This window comes from Camellia sinensis, chromosome 15 (assembly GCF_055761805.1).
Source record: "Camellia sinensis isolate YWXY chromosome 15, ASM5576180v1, whole genome shotgun sequence".
NCBI classification, from domain to species: domain Eukaryota; kingdom Viridiplantae; phylum Streptophyta; class Magnoliopsida; order Ericales; family Theaceae; genus Camellia; species Camellia sinensis.
Genome location: NC_138975.1, coordinates 89,569,687 through 89,597,319, shown reverse-complemented (window position 1 = coordinate 89,597,319; position 27,633 = coordinate 89,569,687).

Below are 27,633 nucleotides of genomic sequence, written 5' to 3'. Positions count from 1 at the left end.
CCCAAAACTGAACTCGATACCCGCAGATAACTGATTTCTCAACAACACTGATACTGGTGCCCTCAGACCTGATACTCAAACTTGCAAACTGATATGTACGTTCCTGTAGAGATGCACTCTAAAAGCACATAGCAGATAAGTGAGAGCCAAAACATCCCTAAGTTGGGGTAGGGTTTTCCTGTCCTATTTTGTCAGGAGCTAGGGTTTCACTACGCACGCAGCGGTTTTCAAACAACCTAACATCGAGTAAGCAACATGTCCTAATTTGGAATGGTCACTATGGATTTCGATATGCACTAGGTCGAATGGTCAAAAAGGGTGCCCCGGTAAAAATCGGGGTTTGTGTTCCCATACTGTCAGAGCCCACAACCGGTCAGCCTTATGGCATGCTTTGACAAGACAAGCCTCCGACAAACCGTTCAGGAATGGCAGATGGCAAACACGGAGTCCTAGGCGCACCAATGCACATGAAATGCAAAGAAACACATAAATGAAATCAAAACAGGATATCACGAGTTCGAGTCAAGCTCTCTAAAATCCCCAGCAGAGTAGCTAGAAACTATAGACGTCCCCGAACGCCCCGGGAGGGTGAGTCTCGTTCTGTTCGTATTGGGGTCACTACAGTTCAGGACTCTCAAATTGTCATGGTTCTTAATCTGAACCAAAGAGTCCAAATCCAACAAATCATTTTGAGAAACAGATTTTTGAAAAGAAGTGCCAAACATGGACTGCTTTGCTAGATACAGAGTCACCACCTAAATATTTTTTAAGGGGGAATTTAGGAAACCCTGACTCGGTGCCAAAGGCCACGTGTCCGTCATCACCAAAGTTGCCTTGGCTCGGGAGCTAGGGTACGATTGGGGAAGGTCAGCTATGAGCACCCCCTCTCGCCCGATCCGAAGATTGGCCACTACTAACCGTGATATCCGTTTTTGAAAACGTTATGTGTTCTTATTCCGGTTATTAGCCTAGAATTACTATGTTATGCGCACATCAAACAAGTATAGACTAGATCGCTTAGTTTGGGAATAAGCATTGCATATCCGTTTGTTTTGAAAAATGTTTTGGAATTTGCTACTCGCGAGTAGGCTAAAACACGGATTTCAATGAGCTATTCAAACTCAGACAATCCAACCTTCACCCACAGGCATTCAAGCAGTTATATCACATAAGCAGCTAGCCTCATGGTAATCATGCTATCATGGCAACACTCACACGCATGCAAGGATGCTAAAGCATAAATACTTACATCGTACTCCGTGCCAAAACAAAGAACTTGTTAGCAATCAATGCATGATCCAAGTCCATGTTTAAATGTCTAATGCAACGCATATGAAATGTCACTAGAGTAGGCTCGGCTAGTCTATGAATGACATGTGAAAGTGCACAAGTAGCATGTATTCAAGTTAGATTTGAAATACCAATGCAGTTAGCATGATGCGCCGAGCCCGGTGCATGCAATACTGATGAATGATGCACGCATGCATAGCATAAGGTATGCTAAATTAAACATGACCTATTACTAACCATCAAAGCAGGTAAGTAAAAGAGAGAAAGAAGTGGGGGTTGGAAGACATGCACAAACTCACCCACACTTATTACAGATTCGCCCTCGCTCGGAGGGACCAAAAGAATAATACAATTCGAATAATGAATTAACTATCCTAGCTAATTAATTATTGCAGACCAACTAAATTAATTAAACAAATTAATTAATTTAAGAAAGCAAGAAAAAGGGCCTCGGGAAGAGGGCTCAATGCACGCGTGCTCGGGTCTTGCTCGGAAGTCCACTGCCATGCGTAGGCTGCCTCTGTTTTCCCTGCTCTGCTTCTCTGAAAACTGCCAAAGTCTCAGAATTGCTTCCCTGGACATTGGGAGACACCACCGGCTGGGGATAATGGCCACCGGCAGTAAGATGTGATCATCGGCTGTTTATGAAGCTATCGGCCACGGATGGATTGCCGGTCGACACTATGTGCAGTCGATCGGCAAAAAGTTCCTGCAGAATCTGTTTTAACAGCAGCAGAGGGCAGAACTTTGCATGGCAATGCAATTCAAGCAATGTATGCACCAACCATATCCCTTATCATGTTTATGACTCAAAGGGACATGGTCCTTGGTTCTCGGACCATCAAGCGCACATTTCGATGCGTGATAGCCCAAGAGACCAAGTTGTGCATTTTTCATTTCAAATGTAATGCAATGCACATAGTCAAACCAAGGGGCTTCTACCTCTATCATGACTCACTTCAAGAGGTGAGGCAATGCATGCACAATGCAATGCAACCTAGGCATGCGAGCTAAGGATGCAACATGGCAATGCAATGTGTACATGCAAGCATGCAAGCAACCATGCGAGGTGAGCATGCAAACAAGCAAAGAGATGGACTTAAACATGATTACACAATTCTCAAACAAGCCTAAATCAGTGGCCAAAGTGCTCAAACATGGAGGCCAACACACGCACACACATGCACATGTTAAAGGGCTAATACTTAAGTACAAAAGGGCAACTTTCAAGCACACTTGAAAGAGGCATAACATGGACAATTAGCATGTAAATTAAGCTTTGAAAATTATGCAAGAACATGGTGCCAAACTAACCCAAACAATGCAATCAAGGCATGCAAGCAAAGTCCAAGATTCGAAGCAAGCTAAAGGGGTATTGAACCACACTTAACAAGACCAAACATGGCATGAATTCAATGACCCAAAACAAAGTTTTAGCACATAAAACAAAGCCCAAAAGATTACTTAGATGGCATCTAAATGACTTGAATTCAAAAGCATGCACAATGACCAAAACATGGAGCATGCAACACAAACCTTTGACACATCAAAGGGACCATGAAATGCAAGCATACAAGCATACTAAGTGGACTGAAATGACATGGAAAATGGTCTCAACCCACTAAATCAAAGCAAGTAATGCATGTTATACACTCACACCCTTAAGGCCAACAAGCCAAAATGCAAAGGGGCTATACAATGCATGCCAAAGTCGACCCAAACAACCAAGGACAGACCTTAATCATGGCAAAATAAACATGAAAGCTTCACAAAGCCAAGCCTAAAACATGCTAGAACAATGGTTTACAACCTAAGGCATGCTAAGGCAACAAAATGGCATTACAAGGCATGTATGCTAAGCAAGCATGGTGTACCAAAACTGACTTAAGACAATGCTATTTCATGGCAAAATAAGCATAAATAATAGCAAAGGCATGGTCAACAAGAGCCTAAGCTAGGTGCTCCCTCAAGAGGCAAAAATGGTCCTTTTCAAGGACAACAAGGAGAGGGGGTGTCCCTCTCCGTCTTGGGATCTCAAGGCACCATCCTTACCACTGAAATCCCTCAAGATTTAAGTGGTGAGGAGGCCCAAACACCAAAGTCCCGGAGCTCACACAAAATAGCACAAAATGGAGCCTTACAAGGCTTAAGAGGGGTCAAACAACACTCTTAACAAACTATTTAGAGGCCTTAAAAATAGAACTTTTTTATGTTATATGCAAAGCCAAAAAACAGTTGCAAGATAGGTAAAATTAGTGTGCAAAAATAGGGTAAAAAGGGACTAGTTTCTTACCCTTGAAGTCCTTCTTCACAAATGATGATCTTGTTGCCTCCTTGAGCTCAAATCCAGTCAAGAACACCAAGAACAACCCTCTGGTCCCTCAACAACCAAGAGAAGGTGTAACACTATGTGTTTGTGTGCAATAGTATGGACAAACACACACTAGACACACACAAGAGAGAGATATAGAGATAGGAAATATGTATCAACCCTAACCCTAATCCAGAGCTCCCTCTGAAAATTTTGTAACCCTAATGCCAAGGGAGGAAGCCTCTTCTTATAGGCAACTCCCTCTTGTAAGGCTTCCAAAACAAGCCATCCAAGAGGGAAATCCCTCCATACACGTGTATGGAGGGGAGTAGAGTGGGTGCCAACTATCACAGCTGGCACAAAATATCTACTAAAAGTAAATGAACAGTGATCGGCCATTCAAAATTGCCATTTTGGCAAAATAAATGGCCGACCGGCAACAAAGAGTGCCGACCGACAATATACATTGCCGATGGCATAAAATCACTGGCTGGTGGCCTCAAGCCATGGCCGGTGATGTGTGGGGATGCCTCACAAGGCATTCCCTGCCCCTCCAAGGCAAAACACAAGTGTTTGGTGCAAAACCAGACACAACACGGTCGAGTCGAGAGATCCTGAGGCAAGGCGCGCAACCGAGACCTCTGGGAACTCAAGACGAACACAACCAAGGGTAATCACCAAGTGTTCCAATGGTGACGTCCAAGTCTTGAGGACGCTCAAAAATGGGGTGTCTACAGTTGCCCCTCTTTGACAGAACTCGAAAGTCATAATAATGACGGGAGTGAATGTCAAAGCCCAGACACGACCCATTTTTGACAAGGCCGAAGACTCAAACAAACATGCAAGACAAACAAGATATGCACCCGAAGGCGGGGGCAAGATGCAAGACAATGCATAGAGCCGGACATAACTTATGATCATGCAAAGAAAGCTGTAATGAAGCACACATGCGACAGTTTTAAGCTAGCACACACCAAACTACACTACAATGCAGAAAGGATGTAAGAGAATTATACAATTCTCGATACGTCTCACTCAGAGGATACAATACCTGTCCAATTCGTCTGGTTGCACCAGCTGCAAATGAACCGTACATACAATATCGTGCCTGCAAAGAAAACAACTTAACAGGTACGATGTTATTAGCAAAATGCATGACAATGCAAAAATGAATGCAAAATGATATGCAATATATACAAAACAATGTATAAACAAATGCAAATAAAAATGCAATGTAATTGAAACAATGCAAACTATATGCAAAGCAATTGAATCATGATCCAATCATGAGCGGTTCAAAACCACACAAATGTCAAATAGATTGATGGAGGTAACAAGTCCGTCTACCATAGAACAATCAACTGAACTATGAGTAATGTAGACGGACATAAGAACAAGTATTGGAGGGGATGACATAAGTGGGGAAATGACCCGCTGGGGAAAGGACAATGATCCTAATGCTGGATGCAAAAATTACACTACAATGTAACATATACAATGAAAATGCTGGGGAGATGGAAATGGATATGGCACGTGGGCCAAACCAAATCTTGCCTAGGCAAAGCATGTACGCATACAAGCCACGTCTAACATAGAACGGTCCACTAAACTATGCTTCGACACAAGAAGTATGGGCACACACCGGACCAAGCTCATCATGGAAAGGCGCAAGCCATAGGCGGAGGTGATGCAGTGAATGCATGCAAGCTACAATGCAATATCTACAAATATGCAATAGAACAGAAATGGATACAATGGATATGGCCTGCGGGCCAAACCAAATCTTGCCTAGGAAGGGCATGTACACGTACAAGCCGCGTCTAAGATAGAACGGTCCACTGAACTATGCTTCGACACGAAAAGTATGGGCACATACCAGACCAAGCTCAACATGGAAAGGCGCAAGCCATAAATGGAAGGTGATGCAATGAATGCATGCAAATTACAATGCAATGTACACTATATTACAATGATGCATGGCAATGCAACTATTTACGATGGTGCATGACAATGCAACTATTTACGATGATGCATGACAATGCAATTATATTTTTTGTTTTGTTTTTGTTTTTGAAATGCAAATGCATGATGATGCATGATGCATGGAATGCGCGACAACACGCGGCTTTTGAGATGCACGTGAACTTAAATATGCGACAACGCGAGTCGCTTGAAATACATGTATAATACAACTTATCAAAAGTCGTTCGGGCACGACAAACACCGAAGGACTTGCACCTTCAGAGGATTTAGGGTCTCCTAGACCGTAAAAATTCTCGATCTGTCTCACTCGTAGTATACCATACCTGTGCGGCTCGTCTGGTTGCACCAGCCTTAAATGAACCGTACATACAATATCGTGCCTGCAAAGAAAACAACTTAACAGGTATGATGTGATTAACAACATGCGTATTAATGTACTTGAAAATGCGTGACAACGCAAAGCAAGTGGGAAGCATAACAATGTTGTGAAGGCACAGACATGTAAGTGGAGCACGCAGTCTACGCAGGAAACGAAATTGATCATAAGCATGTGGTCTACACAAGCAATGAAATTGGTTTCAAACGTGCGGTCTACGCAAGTAGAACATGCGGTCTATGCAAGCAAAACATGCGGTCTACGCAAGTAATGAAATTGATTACAAACATGCGGTCTACGCAAGTAGTGTGATTAATTATATACGTAGTAACTATACACGGATTGTATCTATAATTATTTGTATGAGGGGAGTTCGACCAAATCAATAAATGTATTCATGTGGAAAGACATGTGGATTGAAAAAAATTAATAAATACTGATCAGGAGATTTTGACCAAATCAATAAATGCTGAGTTTTTTTTTTAAATAAAAAATAAAAAATTTAGAAAATTCAGATTGAGATATTAAAACTCCCACAGGCCTTGGGGGGTTAAAAATCCCCTTTTGTTTAATATATAGTATAGATAGATTATTTAGAACCATTGAACAAACTACAATCACATTTTTCTTTTTGTGAGTTAACTTCAATCATATTAAAAAATCAAATTATAAACAAAATGAGATAACTTCAATCATACAAATCACAATTTTTTTAATGCTATCTAACTACAATGACATTTTTCTCATAAGAAAAAAAATAATTGAAAAAAACAACCATTAAAATAGTAAATAAAAAAGATTATTTAGAACCATTGAACAAATTACAATCACATTTTTCTTTTTGTGAGTGTTTGTGTTTATCTAACTTCAATCATATTAAAAAATAAAATTATAAACAAAAGGAGATAACTTCAATCATACAAATCACAATTTTTTTAATGCTATCTAATCATTATCAATAATTAAAACAATCAATCACAAATTAAGTCAATTGATAATTAAAAAACACAATAATTTATTTTTCAAAAAACATAGTGAGTTAAAAAGATCAATTACAATTTTTTTTTGGGTCAAAATACAATCTAATCATCCTCAATAATTGGTACCTTATGTGACCCTAATGAGTACAATCCATTTTGTTTTTCAAAAAATACAGTGAGTTAAAAATCAAATAACAAATTAAGTGAATTGATAGTTAAAAAAACACAATAAATTTTTTTCAAAAAACACAGTGAGTTAAAAAAATCAATTACAATTTTTTTTTTCAAAATACAATCTAGTCATTATCAATAATTGGTACTTTAAAAATCAAATCAGAAAAAAATCAAATCAAATCACAAATATTTTTATGCTATCTAACGACAATCATATTTTTTTCATAAATAATTGTAAAGAAAAACCATTAAAACAGTAAATAGAAGATTAAATCACATTAAAAAAAAAAAAGAACCATTGAACAAACTACAATCACATCACATTTTTCTTATAATAAAATAAATAAATGAAAAAAAGAACCATTGACTAATTACAATCACATTTAAAAAAAAAGAACCATTGAACTAACTACAATCACAATTTTTTCTTTGTGGGTGTTTATGCTTATCTAGCTTCAATCATATTAAAAATAAAATTAAAATAGTAAATAAAAAGATTAAATAACATTAAAAAAAAACCATTGAACTAACTACAACTACAACAATCATATTAAAAAAAAGAGCCATTGAACAAACTATAATCACATCACATTACGATCACATTTTTTTCTTTTTGAGTGTTTATGTTTAGGGTTTAGGGTTTAGTGTGTATTGGAAAAGTTAAAAGATTTGGAAGAATTTAATAAGTGCTAAGTTTTTTTTTATAAAAAAAATCAAAAAAAAATTAAGAAATTAAGGTTCAGATATTTGAACTCCCACAAAACTTGTGGGTTAGAGACATATATAAATAAATAGATAGACATAGATATAGATATTTATATTTTTTTTAAATTTTTTTTAATATACAAATTATTTGTTTTGGAAAAGGTACTGCAGTAATTATGAGAGAAGTCAAAAAGTCTTATGGGTTAAAAGAAGTTAATAAATGCTGAGGTTAATTTTTTTTTTTTTAAACAAAAAAGTTAGAAAATTAAGATTGACATATCGGAGCTCCCACAGGCCTTGGGGGTTAGAAATCCCCTTTTGCTTAATATATAGTACAAAATTGTAAATATATTAAGAAAAAGAGGGTTTCTAAACCCCAAGCCTTGTGAGAGCTCCAATCTCTCAATCTTAATTTTCTTAATTTTTGATTTAAAAAAAAAAACCTCAGCATTTATTGATTTGGTTAAAATCCTCTGATCAGCATTTATTAACTTTTTCCAATCCACATGCCTGCATTTATTGATTTGGTCAAAATTCCTGATTAGCATTTAAAATCCCCTCATACAAATAATTATAGATACAGTCGTGCATAGTTACTGCAGTAACCTTTTTAATTTCTCCTGTACACTATGGTTAGTGAAAAGATTGTTGAATTATTTTTATAAAAAATCTTAAAAAACATAATTTATATATTAAAAAAATTAAAACAAATATAAATATCTATAATTATCTCGTGCAAAGCACGGGTGATAGGCTAGTCTATACAATATATTAAGCAAAAGGGGGGTTTTTAACCCCAAGCTTTGTGGGAGCTCCAATCTTCCAATCTAAATTTTCTGATTTTTTGATTTTTTTTTAAAAAAATCTTAGCATTTATTAATTTCTCCCAACTCCCAAGTCTTACCCTCATAATAACACTTTAATGCATTAAGAACAAGCATAAAAAAATACTTTGAAATCCAACACATATGAATTCCTTGAAAAGTCCCAACACATATGATTATTATCCCTCATAATAACACTTTACTGCATTAAGAACAAGCATAAAAAAAATTCTTGAAAAGTCCAACGCATATGATTATTATCAAAATATTAAACTTTAATATAATATAATTAAAAAAAAGACATTTAATTTCTTGAAAAGTCCAACACATATGATTATTATCAAAATATTAAATTTTAATATAATATAAAAAAAAGGAAAAATAGAAGACATTTAAAAAAAACATTTAAAAATCACAATTCACATATATAGATAATTGTAAACACAATCCGTGCATAGCACGGGTGATATGCTAGTCTATACTATCTATTAAGCAAAAGGGGGTTTCTAACCCCCAAGGCCTGTGGGAGCTCCAATATGCCAATCTTAATGTTCTAATTTTTTGTTTTTAAAAAAAAAAATTAATCTCAACATTTATTAACTTTTCTCAACCCACAAGACTTTTTGACTTATCTTATAACTAGCATATCACCCGTGCTATGCACGGATTGTGTTTACAATTATCTATATATGTGAATTGTGATTTAAATTTTTTTTTTTTAAATGTCTTCTTTTTTTCATTTTTTATATTATATTAAAGTTTAATATTTTGATAATAATAATATTTGTTGGAATTTTCAAGGAATTAAATGTCTTTTTTATTATTATATTATATTAAAGTTTAATATTTTGATAATAATCATATGTATTGGACTTTTTAAGAAATTTTTTTTTTTATATTTGTTCTTAATGCATTAAAATGTTATTATGAGAGATAGTAATCATATGTGTTGGAACTTTTCAAGGAATTCATATGTGTTGGATTTCAAAGAATTTTTTTTTTATGCTTGTTCTTGATGCATTAAAGTGTTATTATGAGGGTAAAACTTGAGAGTTGGGAGAAGTTAATAAATGCTAAGATTTTTTTTTTAAATCAAAAAATCAAGAAATTTAGATTGGGAGATTGGAGCTCCCACAAGACTTGGGGTTAAAAATCCCCTTTTGCTTAATATATAGTATAGATTACTGCAATACCTTTTCCCAAACAAATAATTTGTATATTAAAAATTTTTTAAAACAAATACAAATATCTATATCTATATCTATCTATTTATTTATATCTATCTCTAACCCACAAGTTTTGTGGAAGTTCCAATATCCCAATCTAAATTTCTTGATTTTTTGATTTAAAAAAAAAAATCTTAGCATTTATTAATTTCTCACAACCCCCAAGCCTTACCCTTATAATAACACTTTAATGCATTAAGAATAAGTATAAAAAAAATTCTTGAAAAGTTCAACACATATGAATTCCTTGAAAAGTCCCAACACATATGAATTCCTTAAAAAGTCCCAACACATATGATTATTATCCTTCATAATAGCACTTTAATGCATTAAGAACAAGCATAAAAAAATTATTTGAAAAGTACAACACATATGATTATTATCAAAATATTAAACTTTAATATAATATAAAAAAACAAGACATTTAATTCATTGAAAAGCCCAATACATATGATTATTATCAAAATATTAAACTTTAATATAATATAAAAAAAAACAAGACATTTAATTCATTGAAAAGTCCAATACATATAATTATTATCAAAATATTGAACATTAATATAATATAAAAAAGAAGAGAAAAAAGAAGACATTTGAAAAAAAAAAGACATTTAAAAATCATAATTCACATATATATCCCCTGATCAACATTTATTATCTTTTTTCAATCCACGTGTCTTTCCACATGCCTGCATTTATTGATTTGGTCAAAAAAATTTAATCAGCATTTAAAATCCCCTCATACAGATAATTATAGATACAACCCGTGCATAGTTACTGCATTACCCTTTTCAACTTCTCCCATACACTATGGTTAGTGATAAGGTTGTTAAATTATTTTTATAAAAAATCTTAAAAAACATAATTTATATATTAAAACAAATCTAAAACAAATATAAATATTTATAATTATCCCGTGCATTGCACGGGTGATAGGCTAATCTATACTATATATTAAGCAAAAGGGGGTTTTTAACCCCCAAAGGCCTGTGGGAGCTTCAATATCCTAATCTGAATTTTCTATATTTTTTATTTTTTATTTAAAAAAACTCAGCATTATTGATTTGGTCAAAATCCCCTGATCAACATTTATTAATTTTTTTCAATCCACATGTTTTTCCACATACCTGCATTTATTGATTTGGTCAAAATTTCCTAATCAGCATTTAAAATCCCCTCATACAAATAATTATAGATACAATCCGTGTATAGTTACTGCAGTACCATATTCAACTTCTCCCATACACTATGGTTAGTGATAAGATTATTAAATTATTTTTATAAACAATCTTAAAAAACAAAATTTATATATTAAAAAAAATCTAAAACAAATATAAATATCTATAATTATCCCGTGCATAGCACGAGTGATAGGCTAGTATTATATAAGGAAAAAAGGGTTTCTAACCCACAAGCCTTGTGGGAGTTCCAATATCCTAATCCTAATGTTCTAATTTTTTGATTTAAAAAAAAAAAACACTCAGCATTTATTGACTTCTCCCAAGCTACAAACCCTTTTGACTTCTCTCATAATTACTGCAGCACCTTTTTCAATTACTCCCATACACTATGGTTACACACAAAAATAAAGGAGATAAGAATTTAGCTATAGATCTAAAAAAGATATAACATCTAAATTTGAATTATGATTTAGTAATATAATTATCTATTTTATATATATATATATCAAAATTTAAAATCACTTAATGGGACAAATTAATCAATTTTCTAAAATTATTGTTTTTTAATTTATAAAATAGATTAAAAAACTATTGACTGATTTATTTATTTAATAACAAAAATATTTCATAATCTCTCCATCTTAATCTCTCTCACCGATTTCCAAAAAAAAAATATTAAAACTTGTCTTCCTTTTTTTTTCCCCAAAAAATTAGATAATATTTTTCTTGAAAGTTATAGATATCTATCTATATCTTATATATTATATTATAACATAACCAAAAAAAAAAACACTAAAAATCAGATATATAGCGATCCCGGTTTTTCTTCCTTTGATTATTGTACTCTGGACTTAGGTTCCGTGGAGTTGGTGGTTGTATATCTTGTTTTATCCTTTAATTCTTTGTGTTTGAGTTTTAGGATGTATTGGGCGTGTTTTGAACAGGTTGGTTGAGCTTTAGTCTCATTCCTTGTTGCCCAGAATTTTAGTGGTATGTTCGAGCGGGTCTTTTTGCGCTCGAACGGAGTTTGATTTTTGGTTGTCCGCTCGAGCGGGTCTTCTTGTGCTCGAGCGGGGTTTACACACTCCCAGTATTTCGTGCCTCTGCAAAACTTCTGCAGGTTTGTTTTTCACACTCGAGCGGATTTCATTACGCTCGAACGGGTAACGCTCGCGCTGGTGTCTTGGCACTCGAGCGGGCAGTTCATTTTCTGTAAATGTACTGGAAGGGAAAAATCTACGCTCGAGCGGGTCCAGTTTTTTTGCTTGACGCTCGAGCGTCCTATTCTTCACTCGAGTGGGTCATGCGTATATCAGTTGACAGCTTGGTCTTTTTAGCTCACTTTTTACACTTCCTCTCTCTCTCTCATACTTTTCAAAAACCAGATTTGAGAGCTTCTCTCACTACTTCCTACCTTCTCTCTAGGGTTTCATCTCACTTTAGTATATTTCTACTCTAAGTCCTTTGTAAGAAAGATAGAGGGTGGCTTGGGCTTCGATTTAATCTAAAAAATATTGGTTTTGGAGCACTTTGGATTTCGGTCAACTTCACCTTTGGGCTACTAATTTCGAGGTAGGGATTTCTACTCATTCTTATATGCTTTAACATAGATGTTGTGCTATTTGTATAGATGGTTGATATTTGGGAAGTTAGGGTTTGAGTTGTATTTTATAAAAAGAGGGATTTTGTCCTTTGGACTCAAATGTGCATGTTTTGGGTCTTAAAAAGTGATTGTTGATGTTAATTAATGATATTTAGACCTTCGGGTCAATATTGGAAAAAGGGGAGAAAATGCCATTTTTGGGTATAATTGGGTCATTTATGTAATTAATGACATTTGTTATGGGAATATGAAATTGAGTCGAATATAATGAAATTGGCTCATAAAGAGATGGAACGGTGGAGTTGGATTTTATTAATCCCTCACTTTTGAAAGTATTGATTATATATCTGTTGATGCATTTATTATCTGTTTAGAAATAATTGCTTTGGGCTATCGGTGCAGGATAGCCGTGATTGTTGTAGACAATGCATGATGATTAGGCCAATTGAAACTAATCGGTTGGTTATGTCATTAAATATGACAATTGGAATAATACATCGAATTTGTGTATTGGTTGAACATGTATATAATAATTGCTTTTATACATTGTGTTGTTTGGGAGGAGATAGGGGATGTACTCTACGGTTTAGGGAAAGATAGGGGATGGACCTCTAAATCGGATATTGTTTGGGAGGAGATAGGGGGTGGACTCCATTGATACATCATCAAAATGTGTATCATTTGTGAAGTATGGAAGCGTTTTTGTTTGTCATTGATACAGCACCAAAATATGTATCTACTATGAAGTTTGAAGTGTTTAATGTGAGTTATTATCTCACTTGAGATGGAAGAACTGTTGACGTGAGATGAAATCTCTGTTAAAGTATATGGCCAAGTTCTGAGCCAGGGTTATGAATTGAAAGTTTGGATAAGAACTGGAATAAAACATGGACACTTGGTCATGTAATTGAAATGGGTTATGAATTGATTTATGTGAGTTAAACATTTATCAATGTGCTAATGGCTTAGTTATTGCTTATATTATGTTTAGCATATCTCTATTGGGCGTTGGCTCACCCTATATGGGACATCATTTTCAGGTACAGATAACATGCCACCTCTAAGGACGTAGCTTGAGAGGCTTAGTGGCTGGGACATCTTTTTTATTATATTTTTGTATTACATGTATATCAAGCCGAGGGCTTATTTTGTATAGAGTTAGTACTCTTCCTTTTGTAACCAAGTGTTGACTTGGAAAGCTGTAAGCTCGTAGGGCATTTGCTTTTATTGTTAACATGTAATACCATTGTAAGAAATACTCTGATGAAATGTATTTAAGCTTTATTCTCTTGTCTAAGCATGTCAATAATGTATGATTTGTGGGTTTATTTTGAGGGCGTTAGAACTTGGTATCAGAGCGTACCGGGTTTGAATACTTTGGGTACGTGGGAAGTGATTAGTATCACAATGGTTTTGTCTCGCTTGTTAGAGACTTATGTGTAATGTTATGCGCTTATGTGATAACATGTTTATGTGACTATATGGGTATGGGATTTGGTTTCTAGGATGTTGATTGGATCCTTGGGTTTCTATGAGTCTTGTTGGAAAAGCACTTGATCAATGCTGTTTCTAACCGGAACTCTAGGGACGGCTCGAAACTATCATTATCCGGAAATGAAATTCATAAGTGCTTATGTGATTATGTGCTTACATGGAGTGAATTACAGTTGTCCGTGCATTAGGACGCGAGTGTTATAGCTTCGGCACATTTGTGAATGTGCTAATGTCTTGGTTACCTTTATTAGGATGTCAGGACGAGGACGTGGCGGTAGGCGTGGTAGGCCTAGGAGGCAGGAGATGCCTATACCAGATGACATTCCGGCACAGCAGGAGGAGGTTGGCCAGGCCAACGTGGCCGAGCCAGCAGGTCAGCAGGCTATGGGCGCTTTAGCTCATGGGATAGCCGATGCTTTAAGGGAATCCATGGGCATTCTCAGAGCTGAGAATCCAGTTCAGGCCCAGGTTATTGATGCAGGGCCTTCCTTTCTGAAGAAGGAGTTCTTTCGGTCTAATCCAGATGAGTTTGTTGGGGATACGAAGGAGCCACTTAAGGCGGATGAGTGGTTGGAACAAATGACGAAGACGTTTGAGATGCTTGGCATCGAAGACGGAGCATTGAAAGTGACCTTGGCATTTTTCTAGCTTAAGGGGGATACGGGTCAGTGGTAGAAGTTCATCAGAGGCTGTATTGGTGGCACATGGGAGGCTTTTGTAGATACTTTCCAGGAGAAGTTCTTGTCTCCATTTGCCAGAGAGAAGCTGAGGGACCAGTTTTGCCAGCTTAAGCAGCTGAGTTTGTCTGTGGCCGAGTTTGAAGCCGCTTTTACTAGTCTGTCCAGGTTTGCACTTGAGCTGGTGGCGTCTGAGGGACGCCATTGTCTGGAGTTTGAGAAGAAGTTGAGGCGTGGCCTCAAGATGAGAGTTGGAGGGTCTATGACTCGAGATTATGGGCGTTTTGTAGACGCTGCAGTGCATATGGAGATCATGATGCAGGAGGAAGAGGAAGGACAGAAAGGCTCCAAGAGAAGTCAGGATGGCCAGGGTGATGGCAGGAGACAGAGGGGTTCTAACCCTCAGCAGTCTCAGGGAGGTTTTGCTAGATCGACCTTTCTAATGCCGAGTGCAGGGTCTAGGAGAGGCAGTCAGGGAGACGTGACTTGTTACAAGTGTGGTCAGCTGGGCCACATGTCTCCAGCTTGCTCGCAGAAGGATGGAGGGCAGAGAGTAGCTTCATCTTCGGCTCGACCTCAGAGCCAGAGTCAGGGCAGAGGTTAGTCAATTTCTTGCTACCATTGTGGTCAGGTGGGGCACCTGAAGAGGTTTTGCCCACAGTTGAGTGGCACATCTGGTGCATCTGGGCAGAGATAGAGTTCTCAGCCAGCTCAGTCAGTTCAGGCCTCGAGGGCCAATCAGGGGGCTTCATCGTCCCAGTCTGTGCAGCAGTCTTTTGCTCTTAGAGGTGAGCAGGTAAATCAAGGGCCTACAGGGCGTGTGTATGCTATTACCGCGCAGGATCTAGTACCAGCTCCATCTGTCATGAGAGGTACCTATTTGTTTTGCAATTCGGTTGCTAATGTGTTGATCGATACGGGTGCATCCCATTCTTTATATCTGCTGCATTTGCATCTATTTTGGGTTTGGAGTTGGCACAGTTAGCATCTCCTATATGTGTTGTATCGCCTGTTGGGGGCGAATTGATTTTGAGACAAGGATGTCGAGGTTGTGATATAGAGGTAGCAGATCGCCGACTTCCATTTCCTTTTGTAGTTATGCCTATGTCGAGTTTCGATGTTATTTTGGGTATGGACTGGCTATCGGTATACCGGGCTGTTATCGATTGTTACCGCCAGAGGGTCACAGTATGTACCTTGAGTGGGGATTGTTTCTATTTCTTGGGGGATCGGGTTGGTAGGATGTTGCCACCGGTGTATGATTCGCGAGGGTGGAGTGAGCTTTGTGGTCTTCTCGCTAGCTTTGTGAGTAGTGAGTGTGATGAGACCCAGATTGAGTTGCCAAGAGTGGTTTGCGAGTATTCAGATGTTTTTCCCGAGGACCTTGTCAGTTTGCCACCTTATCGAGAGATAGAGTTCTCTATTGATTTAGTGCCCGACATAGTGCCGATTTTTATGGCACCTTACCGTTTTGCTCCAGTCGAGTTGAGTGAGTTGAAGATTCAACTCCAGGAGTTGCTAGATAAGGGTTTCATTAGCCCTAGTGTTTCGCCGTGGGGAGCACTGGCCCTCTTTGCTAAAAAGAAAGATGGTGCCTTGAGACTTTGTATCGATTACCAGAAGTTGAATCGGGCTACGGTCAAGAATAAGTACCCTATGCCCTGTATAGATGATTTGTTTGACCAGTTGAAGGGGTCCCGTTGTTTCTCTAAGATAGACTTGAGATCGGGCTACCACCAGTTGAGGGTTAGGGATGAGGATATTCCGAAGACAGCATTCCGTACGCGGTATGGCCACTATGAGTTTTTGGTGATGCCTTTTGGGCTCACCAATGCACCGGCAGTGTTTATGGATTTGATAAACTGGATATTCCGGGAATTCCTAGATCGTCTTGTAGTCGTTTTCATAGGCGACATCTTGATTTATTTGCCTTCTGAAGAGGAGCACGAGGAACACCTGAGAGTGGTGCTTGAGTTGCTTAGAGCCCATAGGCTGTATGCCAAGTTTGGGAAATCTGAATTCTGGCTAGGAGAGGTCAAATTCTTAGGCCATGTGGTCTCCGGGGAAAGGGTGTCTGTTGATACCTCCAAGATAGAGGCAATGCAGGATTGGGCACAGCCTAAGAGCGTTTTTGAGATCCGTAGTTTTCTGGGATTAGCTAGGTACTACCGCCAGTTTGTGAAAGATTTTTCCAGCCTAGCCTCACTGTTGACTAGATTGACGCGGAAAGGGGTCAAGTTTGTATGAAGTGAGACTTGTGAAAAGTCGTTCCAAGAGCTAAAGGTTAGATTGACCACCGCTCCAGTCTTGATTATTCCGGAGAGAGGTTTGGGTTATGCGGTTTATTGTGATGCTTCAGGAGAGGGTTTGGGCTATGTGTTGATGCAATAGGGGAAAGTGGTTGCCTATGGCTCATGTCAGTTAAAAATACACGAGAGGAATTACCCTACCCATGACCTAGTATTAGCAGCCGTGATCTTTGCCTTGAAGATTTGGAGGCACTACCTTTATGGTGAAAGGTTCGAGGTGTTCTCAGACCATAAGAGTTTGAAGTATCTGTTTACACAGAGAGACTTAAATTTGAGGCAGAGAAGATGGATGGAATTCATTGAGGACTATGACTTCGAGTTGCACTATCACCCAAGAAAGGCCAATGTTGTGGCTGATGCCCTTAGCAGGAAATCCATTAGTAATGTAGCTTGTATAGCCATCTGGGAGTGGGAGATGTTGGGTGCACTTGGCGAGTTTGATTTACTTCTAGGCGAATCCGTTGAGACTGCGGCCTTGTTTTCCGTTGTTGTGCAGCCTACACTTGTGACTCGATTGTTAGAGGCACAGAGAGGTGACCTTGAGGTAGAGTTCCTCTGAGAGAAGATCTCCAACGAGAAGGTTGAGAAGGGTTTGTCTGAGTATCCCAACCAGAATGTGAGATACCGAGACCGATTGTTTGTGCCGGAGTCCTACCGAGAGGAGGTACTCCGAGAGTTTCACCATTTACGCCTTACGGTGCATCCAGGAGGCACCAAGATGTATCGTGATTTGGGATGCCAGTTTTGATGGAGGGGCATGAAGAGAGATGTGGCAGTTTTCGTGTCGAAGTGCACTTGTCAACAAGTGAAGGCCAAGCATCAGAGGCCAGCGGGTTTGTTGCAACCCTTGCCTATTGCCAAGTGGAAGTGGGAGCATGTCACTATGGACTTCGTTGTAGGTCTTTTAAGGGCTCAGCGGGGTAGTGCTGCTATTTGGGTGATTGTAGACCGGTTAACTAAGTCAGCGCACTTCATTCCTATGCGCGTAAGAGATTCAATAGATCATCTCGCCGACTTGTATATTCGGGACATAGTGCAGTTGAACGGGGTCCCAGTGTCGATCGTCTCTGATAGAGATCCTCGTTTTACTGCTAGGTTGTGGCAGAGTTTGCAGAGTGCCTTGGGTACTAGATCCTTTAGCACGGCTTATCATCCTTAGACTGACGGGCAGTCCGAGCGTACTATTCAGATCCTTGAGGAAATGCTTCGAGGTTGTGTCCTTGACTTTAGTGAGACGTGGGAGAGGCACTTGCCCTTGGTGGAGTTTGCCTACAATAATAGTTTTCAATCTAGTATCGGTATGGCACCGTTTAAGGCCTTGTATGGCCGACCGTGTAGGTCTCTAGTTTGTTGGGCCGAGGTGGGTGATGCACCTTTGTTGGGACCGGAGTTGGTGAGGGAGACGACGGAGAAAGTTGAGCTTATCTATAGGAGGCTTGTTACAGCCCAAAGTCGCCAAAAGAGTTATGCCGACTGTAGGAGGAGGCCTTTGGCATTTGAGACAGGTGATCATGTTTTTATGAAAATATCACCTAGGCGGGGTTTGATGAGGTTTGGGAAGAGTGAAGTTATCTCCTCGGTTCATCGGTCCCTTTGAGATCCTTGAAAGGATTGGGGAGGTTGCTTATCGTTTGGCCTTGCTGCCGCAGTTATCCGAAGTACATGACGTGTTTCATGTTAGTATGCTTTGGAAGTATGAGCCGGATCTGTCCCATGTGCTGGATTGGACCAATTTAGAGGTTGACGAGGATATCTCATATGAAGAGAGATCGGTTAGGGTCTTGGATAGGCGGGAGCAAGTCTTGCGAGGCAAGACCATTCCCTTGGTGAAAGTTTTGTGGAAACATCACGGAGTGGAAGAAGCCACTTGGGAACGTGAGTTGGACGTCCGTGAAAAATATCCGGACTTGTTTGTTAATGTATAATCATGTATTGAGATTTTGTAATACTGATAGACTTTAAGAGCATTATATATGTCTTAAGTTGTAAAACATTGTATATGTTTTGGTTTATGGAAGTATTTTGAAACTTGCCTTGAATTGGAAGTTTAGTCTAACATTGCATATGTTGAATGTATTGTGGAAATGGAAATATATCATGAACATTAAATATGATATAGAACTGTGGAACATAGTTTTGGAAATTGTTAAATTTCAAGGAGTGCATATTTATAATGCATGTTGTGGAAAATGTTGTAAATTGCCTCTTGAAAAGAGATGAGATGACCGGTAATGGGTCAAGTTGTTATATTTTGAAATGTAATGTTGTTGGGAGATGAGAAAACTTGTTTTTGAAAAAAAAAACTTGTACTTAATTTCGGGGACGAAATTCTTTAAGGGAGGAAGGTTATAGTGATCCTGGTTTCTCTTCCTTTGATTGTTGTACTCCGGACTTAGGTTCCGTGGAGTTGGTGGTTGTATATCTTGTTGTTATCCTTTAATTCCATGTGTTTGAGTTTTAGGATGTATTGGGCGTGTTTTGAACAGGTTGGTTGAGCTTTAGTTCCATTCCTTGTTGCCCATAATTTTAGGGGTACGCTCGAGCAGATCCTTTTGCGCTTGAGCGGAGTTTGATTTTTGGTTGTCCGCTCGAGCAGGTCTTCTTGCGCTCGAGCAGGGTTTACACACTCCCAGTATTTCGTGCCTCTGCAAAACTTCTGCAGGTGTGTTTTTCACGCTCGAGCAGATTTCCTTACGCTCGAGCGGGTAGCGCTCGAGCAGGTGTCTTGGCACTCAAGTGGGTAGTTCATTTTCTATAAATGTACTGGAAGGAAAAAATCTACGCTTGAGCAGCTTTCCCTTTGCGCTCGAGCAGATGTGTTCTGTAATTGTGTCTTGGCGCTCGAGTGGGTACCCTTCACGCTCGAGCGGGTCCAGTTTTTTTGCTTGACGCTCGAGCGTCCTATTCTTTGCTCGAGCGGGTCATGCGTATATCAGTTGACAGCTTGGTCTTTTTAGCTCACTTTTTACATTTCCTCTCTCTCTCTCATACTTTTCAAAAACCAGATTTGAGAGCTTCTCTCACTACTTCTTACCTTCTCTCTAGGGTTTCATCTCACTTTAGTATGTTTATACTCTAAGTCCTTTGTAAGAAAGATAAATGGTGGCTTGGGCTTCGATTTAATCTAAAAAATATTGGTTTTGGAGCACTTTGGATTTCGATCAACTTCTCCTTTGGGCTACTAATTTCGAGTTAGGGATTTCTACTTATTCTTATATGCTTTAACATAGATGTTGAGCTATTTGTATAGATGGTTGATATTTGGGAAGTTAGGGTTTGAGTTGTGTTTTATAAAAAGAGGGATTTTGTCCTTTGGACTCAAATGTGCATGTTTTGGGTCTTAAAAAGTGATTGTTGATGTTAATTAATGATATTTAGACCTTTGGGTCAATATTGGAAAAAGGGGAGAAAATGTCATGTTTGGGTATAATTGGGTCATTTATGTAATTAATGACATTTGTTATGGGAATATGAAATTGAGTCGAATATAATGAAATTGGCTCATAAAGAGATGGAACGGTGGAGTTGGATTTTATTAATCCCTCACTTTTGAAAGTATTGATTATATATCTGTTGATGCATTTATTATCTGTTTAGAAATAATTGCTTTGGGCTATCGGTGCAGGATAGCCGTGATTGTTGTAGACAATGCATGATGATTAGGCCAATTGAAACTAATCGGTTGGTTATGTCATTAAATATGACAATTGGAATAATACATCGAATTTGTGTATTGGTTGAACATGTATATAATAATTGCTTTTATACATTGTGTTGTTTGGGAGGAGATAGGGGATGTACTCTACGGTTTAGGGAAAGATAGGGGATGGACCTCTAAATCGGATATTGTTTGGGAGGAGATAGGGGGTGGACTCCATTGATACATCATTAAAATGCGTATCATTTGTGAAGTATGGAAGCGTTTTTGTTTGTCATTTATACAACACCAAAATGTGTATCTACTATGAAGCTTGAAGTGTTTAATGTGAGTTATTATCTCACCTGATATGGAAGAACTGTTGACGTGAGATGAAATCTCTGTTAAAGTATATGGCCAGGTTCTGAGCCAGGGTTATGAATTGAAAGTTTGGATAAGAACTGGAATAAAACATGGACACTTGGTCATGTAATTGAAATGGGTTATGAATTGATTTATATGAGTTAAACATTTATCAATGTGCTAATGTCTTAGTTATTGCTTATATTATGTTTAGCATATCTCTACTGGGCGTTGGCTCACCCTATATGGGACATCATTTTCAGGTACAGGTAACATGCCACCTCCAAGGACGTAGCTTGAGAGGCTTAGTGGCTGGGACATCTTTTTGATTATATTTTTGTATTACATGTATATCAAGCCGAGGGCTTATTTTGTATAGAGTTAGTACTCTTCCTTTTGTAACCAAGTGTTGACTTGGAAAGCTGTAAGCCCGTAGGGCATTTGCTTTTATTGTTAACATGTAATACCCTTGTAAGAAATACTCTGATGAAATGTATTTAAGCTTTATTCTATTGTCTAAGCATGTCAATAATGTATGATTTGTGGGTTTATTTTGAGGGTGTTACAAGATATATAAACAGATAAAATTAATAAATTTGATTTTTATTTGTTCATTTAAAATCTTTCTTTTACATCTCAATATCCAATTTTCAATTTTAAAAAAATCTTTAAAGTTTATCTAAACAAATCTAATTTGAAAATATCTCCAACCATTATACTTTAAATCAATAAAACTCACATGTCTATCATAAATCTAACTCACATCATAACTTATCTAAATAATAATAATTAAAAACAAATACAAACCATAGATAAATTAAATTTAAAAAAAAAATAGATACTCACAACTCCATCTTAAATAATAATAAAAAATCCCCAAATAGAAATCACACAAAAATAAAAAAAAAATAAAAAAACTAAGAATTTAGATATAGATCTAAAAAAAATGACAATATCTAAATTTGAATTAAGATTTAGTAATATAATTATCTATTTTAATGATGTATACATATCAAAATTTTAAATTACTTAGTGCGACGAATTAATCAATTTTGAAATCTTATTTAAAGAATAATCTGATTAGTAATCCCAACTCTTAAACGTCCCAGGCACTGGTAGAGGAGCTAACGGATTGGGTTAGGTGAGGTTTAAGTTGTTGGAAGTAACATTCTCTATAAATTTATTTATTTTTTAATTTTATTTTTTTCCCTACATGATTCTCTTTCTTTACTGTTGGTTTGCTTTTGGTTTCGATTTTAGTGAGATTTATGCGTTTATTCACGGGTTTGCATGGTAGAGAAGAATTATTAGTGATTATGGTTGCAATCGAAGTATCTATGTATGTTCCATGCCAAGGATTTTGAACGAATTTTGTTTTCTTCAATGAAGACCGTAAAATTGAAGTAAAAAAAAATGGCTATCACATTTTTTATGTTTTTTGTCATTTTATTTTATAAAAAATGTGAAAATTTATTGAGAATTCAAGATTTTACTATAACATTATATTTTTGTATAACTAGGTAAATTTAAAACTTTTAAATATTATTGTGTTCTTTATTTTTATTCTCTTTCTATCCCATTATAATTCAATTAATTGAAAATGAAAGCTTAATATAACTTTTCATATATATTATAGTTAATTTGTTACTACTATTGTTGTATATAATAGCATACTGTGTGGGTGATTTTTCGACCACACTGCCCGCTTAGTAACCAGCTGGAGAGCACTGGCAGAATAGATGGCACCTGACTGACCTGTAACAGAAATATAAGAATCCCGCGGTGGTTTCGACCACCCGGGGGCACTCCGACGATCAAGTCAGTATATCTCTCAAAGATAAATCAAGTACTAAACTCACAAGCTTGAGTATCAAAAGCATACCTTAGACCCATGGGGGTGCCTCTCTTTTATAGCCAATACAATCCTAGTCCCAAAAGGAGCCTGGCCCTAATGGACTTAGGATTACTGCTAATCTGGGACTCCCAGTGGGATTAGGATAAACTCTCTAAGAGTCTTATCTTTACCCAAACTGAAGTCTTCTTCCAATCTAGGACCCTTGTCCATATCCAAGTTGAGTTCCCTCTTTATTTTAGGACTCTTGTCCCTTATCCACTTAACTCGGATTCCGATATCTTCGGAGATAACCTCGGCCTTGCCGAGATCACCTCGGCGTCATGACCAGGACACGTGGCACCTTGGCTGACACGTCGGCGTCGCCTTGCCACGTGTTGGTACTCAGAAAATATATCCCCACAACTGCCCCCTAGGTTCTATTACCTCAGCATTCTGAGGTGATAGAACCTACACTGTTTCGTTCATCTGTGCCCTTCTGCCGAGATCAAACTCGCCGACCTCAAAGTTCCCTGGACTTCGCTGTCACTGATGTCAAGAATCAAGTTTCATGCTTTCCAAGCTGCTTGAAATCGCACCTCCTAGCCGAGGTTCTGGTTCCATTAATTCGAAAATTCCAAGAGTTTTTGCAACTGCTCCACTCACACTCTCTGGTGAGTTCCCGATTTCCAGTCACTTATTTGACTCCGGCGATTTTCATATCGGCGTTCATTTCACTTTTGTAGGTTCATAAACTCTTACTTTTTTATTAAGCTCAATCTTTCATAACTCTTCTGATTTACTTTGAATTTGTTTATTTGCCCTCTGTTGTCTTCTATTTTTGTCTGTTTTCAAGTTTTTGATTTCTTATTGCAAAAATGCCTGGAACTGTTCTTTGTCATATCCACTTTCTGTTGCTAGTATCATATCTGGGTCATTACTTTCTTGTTCTTCACATACTTACTTAGTGCCTGTGCACTTGGCTTTATTCTTTGAACTTTGTCATCTTCTTGACTATTTTTCTCTTTTTGCATTAAATCCTCTGGCTTTTTCTCTTTCTAACTCTTTTGCTTAAATCCGTCATTGTTCCAAGCTTTCAAGCTTCTGCAACTGTCTTCATTCCTCTCCTCCAGTGAAGCTTACGTCATTCTGTCACTGTCGTCAGACTTCGGCAACTCTCATTCCGGCTTCCCTCTTTCTGATAAGCCACTGTTCCTCCTGGTTTTATTTCTTGTTGCTTTCCAAGAAGCTCTGCTTCATTGTTAATCACCATTGCTTGTTTTACCCATTATTTCCAAATCATCTTCTTGGCTACACACTGTTCACATATCTGTTGATTTCTGTCACTGTTCTTGGCTTGACACACCTGTGCAATCCTTTTGTCTTAATTTCCTGATAGCTTCATCACCATTTTTGATTTACGAATTACATTCTTGTTTCTGTTTTCTGTGTCTTTTCCCAGATTTTTTGCTTTCGATCCTTGCTTTCAAAACTTTGAGGTGCCAATCGCCAAGAAGAGCTTTGATCAAACTCTTCAGGAGGTTGATGCTGAGCTCATGGCTGAGAAGGCTACTGAGAAGTTCTTTCCAACTGTCTTCTGGGGGTGAGACATAACCTACCGCTGATGCCGAGTAGTTTGCTTCCTTCTTAAAATTGATGCCGAGGTAGCGGTAGAGAAGCTCCTCCAACTGACTGCCGAGGCTGAACCATTGTCGTCCGTCGAAGTAGATTAGTCCGACGTTCTTGCTTTCAGTCCCTAGTTTTTTAAGGTCTTCATTTTTGTACTTGCCAACCTTCTCAGCTCTTAACAAGCTAGTTGGTCATCTCGGTTGATCATATCTCAGAAACGTCTTTCAGTGTTTATCTCGGCTATACCAAATTTGTAAATTGCTACAAATTTCAACAAGTGGTAGACTTCATAATCTTCGGTTAACTCATCTTGTAATTTGCTCAAGAATTTCAACAAGTGTTAACATTCCTTGCTCCTTAATTATCATTCCTTCCCCCTACACCTTCTCCCTGCCCCCTAACGTGAACGTAAGTTGTACTTAGGATCACATTAGGGAAGTGGGCTTTATGCTGTAGTCACAGACCTGATGTGTTCTTCTTTCGCCGATGTACTAAAACTTCTGGTATTTAATTCACCCCCTTTAGACCCTCTTTCTCTTGGCCTTTGCAAACTATCATCGCTATTTCTTGAAGCATTTATTCCTTTTCACAATTCTGGTCACCACTTCTGGCGTGCATTTAGTGGTTCTAATCAAAACGACGTTTGACTCTGGAGAATCTTTTGCCGACATTTAACTTTGTGCACTCTTTAGCTTGTAAATTCTCTCAAAATTTCAACAAGTGTTAAACATCATTTCGGTTTAACTTCGGTTAAGTATCATCTCAGTTTAACTTCAGTTAAACATCACCTCAGTTTAACTTCGGTTAAACATCATCTCGGCTTAACTTCGGTTAAGCATCATCTCAGTTTTTGAAGTTTTTCTTTTTTTTTGTCGCTTGTACTCTTGTACCTTTTTGTTCTTTAGATAATGTAAGCTCTGCATATGGCCGATGTGCCTCCTTGTTCTTCAACGTCTAATTCAACTTTCCTTCTCTGAATGAAGCGCTCTTCGTCGCCCTCCCGGACGAGGATTTTCTTCAGTGTCTCTTCACTCTTTTTGGCTGGCTCCTTGCCGACATCATCTAGGACCTCCATGTCCTCGTCTTCAATCTCTGCCTTCCCTGGTTCCCGAATGTTGCAGGTAGTTTTCATTGCTGCCATGGAGCAATTCTTCGCCTGCAGTTGATCCCCTCTGACTCTTTCAATCCCATGTTCTGTGGAGAACCGCAATAGTTGATGCAACGTTGAGGGAACTGCCCCCATTGCATGCAACCATCGCCTTCCCAAGATGATGTTATAAGGTGAAGGTGTGTCAATCACGACGAATTCTGTTTTGATCTTCTTCTAACTGCTCTTGCAAGATTCTATACTTAGAATATTGTGCATGCCTTTCATACTTTGCCTCCTTTGTGCAATCTTCTCGGGGTTACATACCTCGGGTATAATAGCTACAAAACTTTTACTTCGGCAAGATACTGACCTGCAAACTTTTCATAAATTCTAACAAGTGTGAAACATATACTACTCAATGTTAACTTTGCAAACTTTTTCTCAAGTTTTCAACAAGTATTTAAATAATGATTTCGTTCTAATCTGCTTGTAAATTGCTACAAATTTCAACAAGTGTCTAAACAATATACTTAACCTTTGCTTCAGTCCGTTAATTTTCTGTATTCCTCAGTGGGTGATCATACGTCGGCTTAACATAAACTTGTAAATTGCTACAAATTTCAACAAGTGTTAAGCATCTTCTCTAGGGTTTAAACAACCCACATATTGCTATGAAAACTTAAGCAATAACCTCGGCCTATCTTCAACTTGTAAATTGCTACAAATTTCAACAAGTGAAGATAAGGAATCAGCTTAATTCTAACTTGTAAATTGCTACAAATTTCAACAAGTGAATTAAGGAATAACATCGGCTTATCTTCAACTTGTAAATTGCTACAAATTTCAACAAGTGAAGATAAGGAATCAGCTTGATTCCAACTTGTAAATTGCTACAAATTTCAACAAGTGGATCAAGGAATAACATCGGCTTAACTTCAACTTGTAAATTGCTACAAATTTCAACAAGTGAAGATAAGGAATCAGCTTAATTCCAACTTGTAAATTGCTACAAATTTCAACAAGTGAAGATAAGGAATCAGCTTGATTCCAACTTGTAAATTGCTACAAATTTCAACAAGTGGATCAAGGAATAACATCGGCTTAACTTCAACTTGTAAATTGCTACAAATTTCAACAAGTGAAGATAAGGAATCAGCTTAATTCCAACTTGTAAATTGCTACAAATTTCAACAAGTGAATTAAGGAATAACATCGGCTTATCTTCAACTTGTAAATTGCTACAAATTTCAACAAGTGAAGATAAGGAATCAGCTTGATTCCAACTTGTAAATTGCTACAAATTTCAACAAGTGGATCAAGGAATAACATTGGCTTAGCTTTGAGTTTTGATATGTCTTCAAAAACATCCATGCATAACTTTATCAATCGATCATGTTGAAAGGATTCTGAAAAGATTTTATTGATAACATCGGCCAAACAATGATGTTTTTCTAATGATAGAAAAATTTCAAATTACAAGTATTCCAAGGTCTGGGCAATGCTTTGCCCTCATTGTCCTCAAGCCGATATGCTCCATTCCCAAGTACTGAAGTAACTCTGTAGGGTCCTTCCCAGTTTGGGCCAAGCTTGCCCTCCCTGGGATCCCTCTTGTTCCCGACGACTTTTCTTAGGACTAAGTCGCCAACTTGAAAATCTCTTGGATTGACTCTCTTGTTGTAAGCTCTGGCAAGCTGTTGTTGGTATACTGCGAGCTGAATTGCAGCCTTCTCTCTTCGTTCTTCCAATAAATCCAGGTCTCGGGCTAAGAGTATGTCATTGGTGCCATTCTCTACTCCCTGGGTTCTGATCCCTGGGATGCCGATCTCCAATGGGATGACTGCTTCTGTGCCATATGCCATGGCGAATGGGGATTCCCCTGTTGATCTTCTCGGCGTAGTCCGATATGCCCAAAGTACGTTGGGCAATTCGTCCACCCACTTTCCCTTTGCT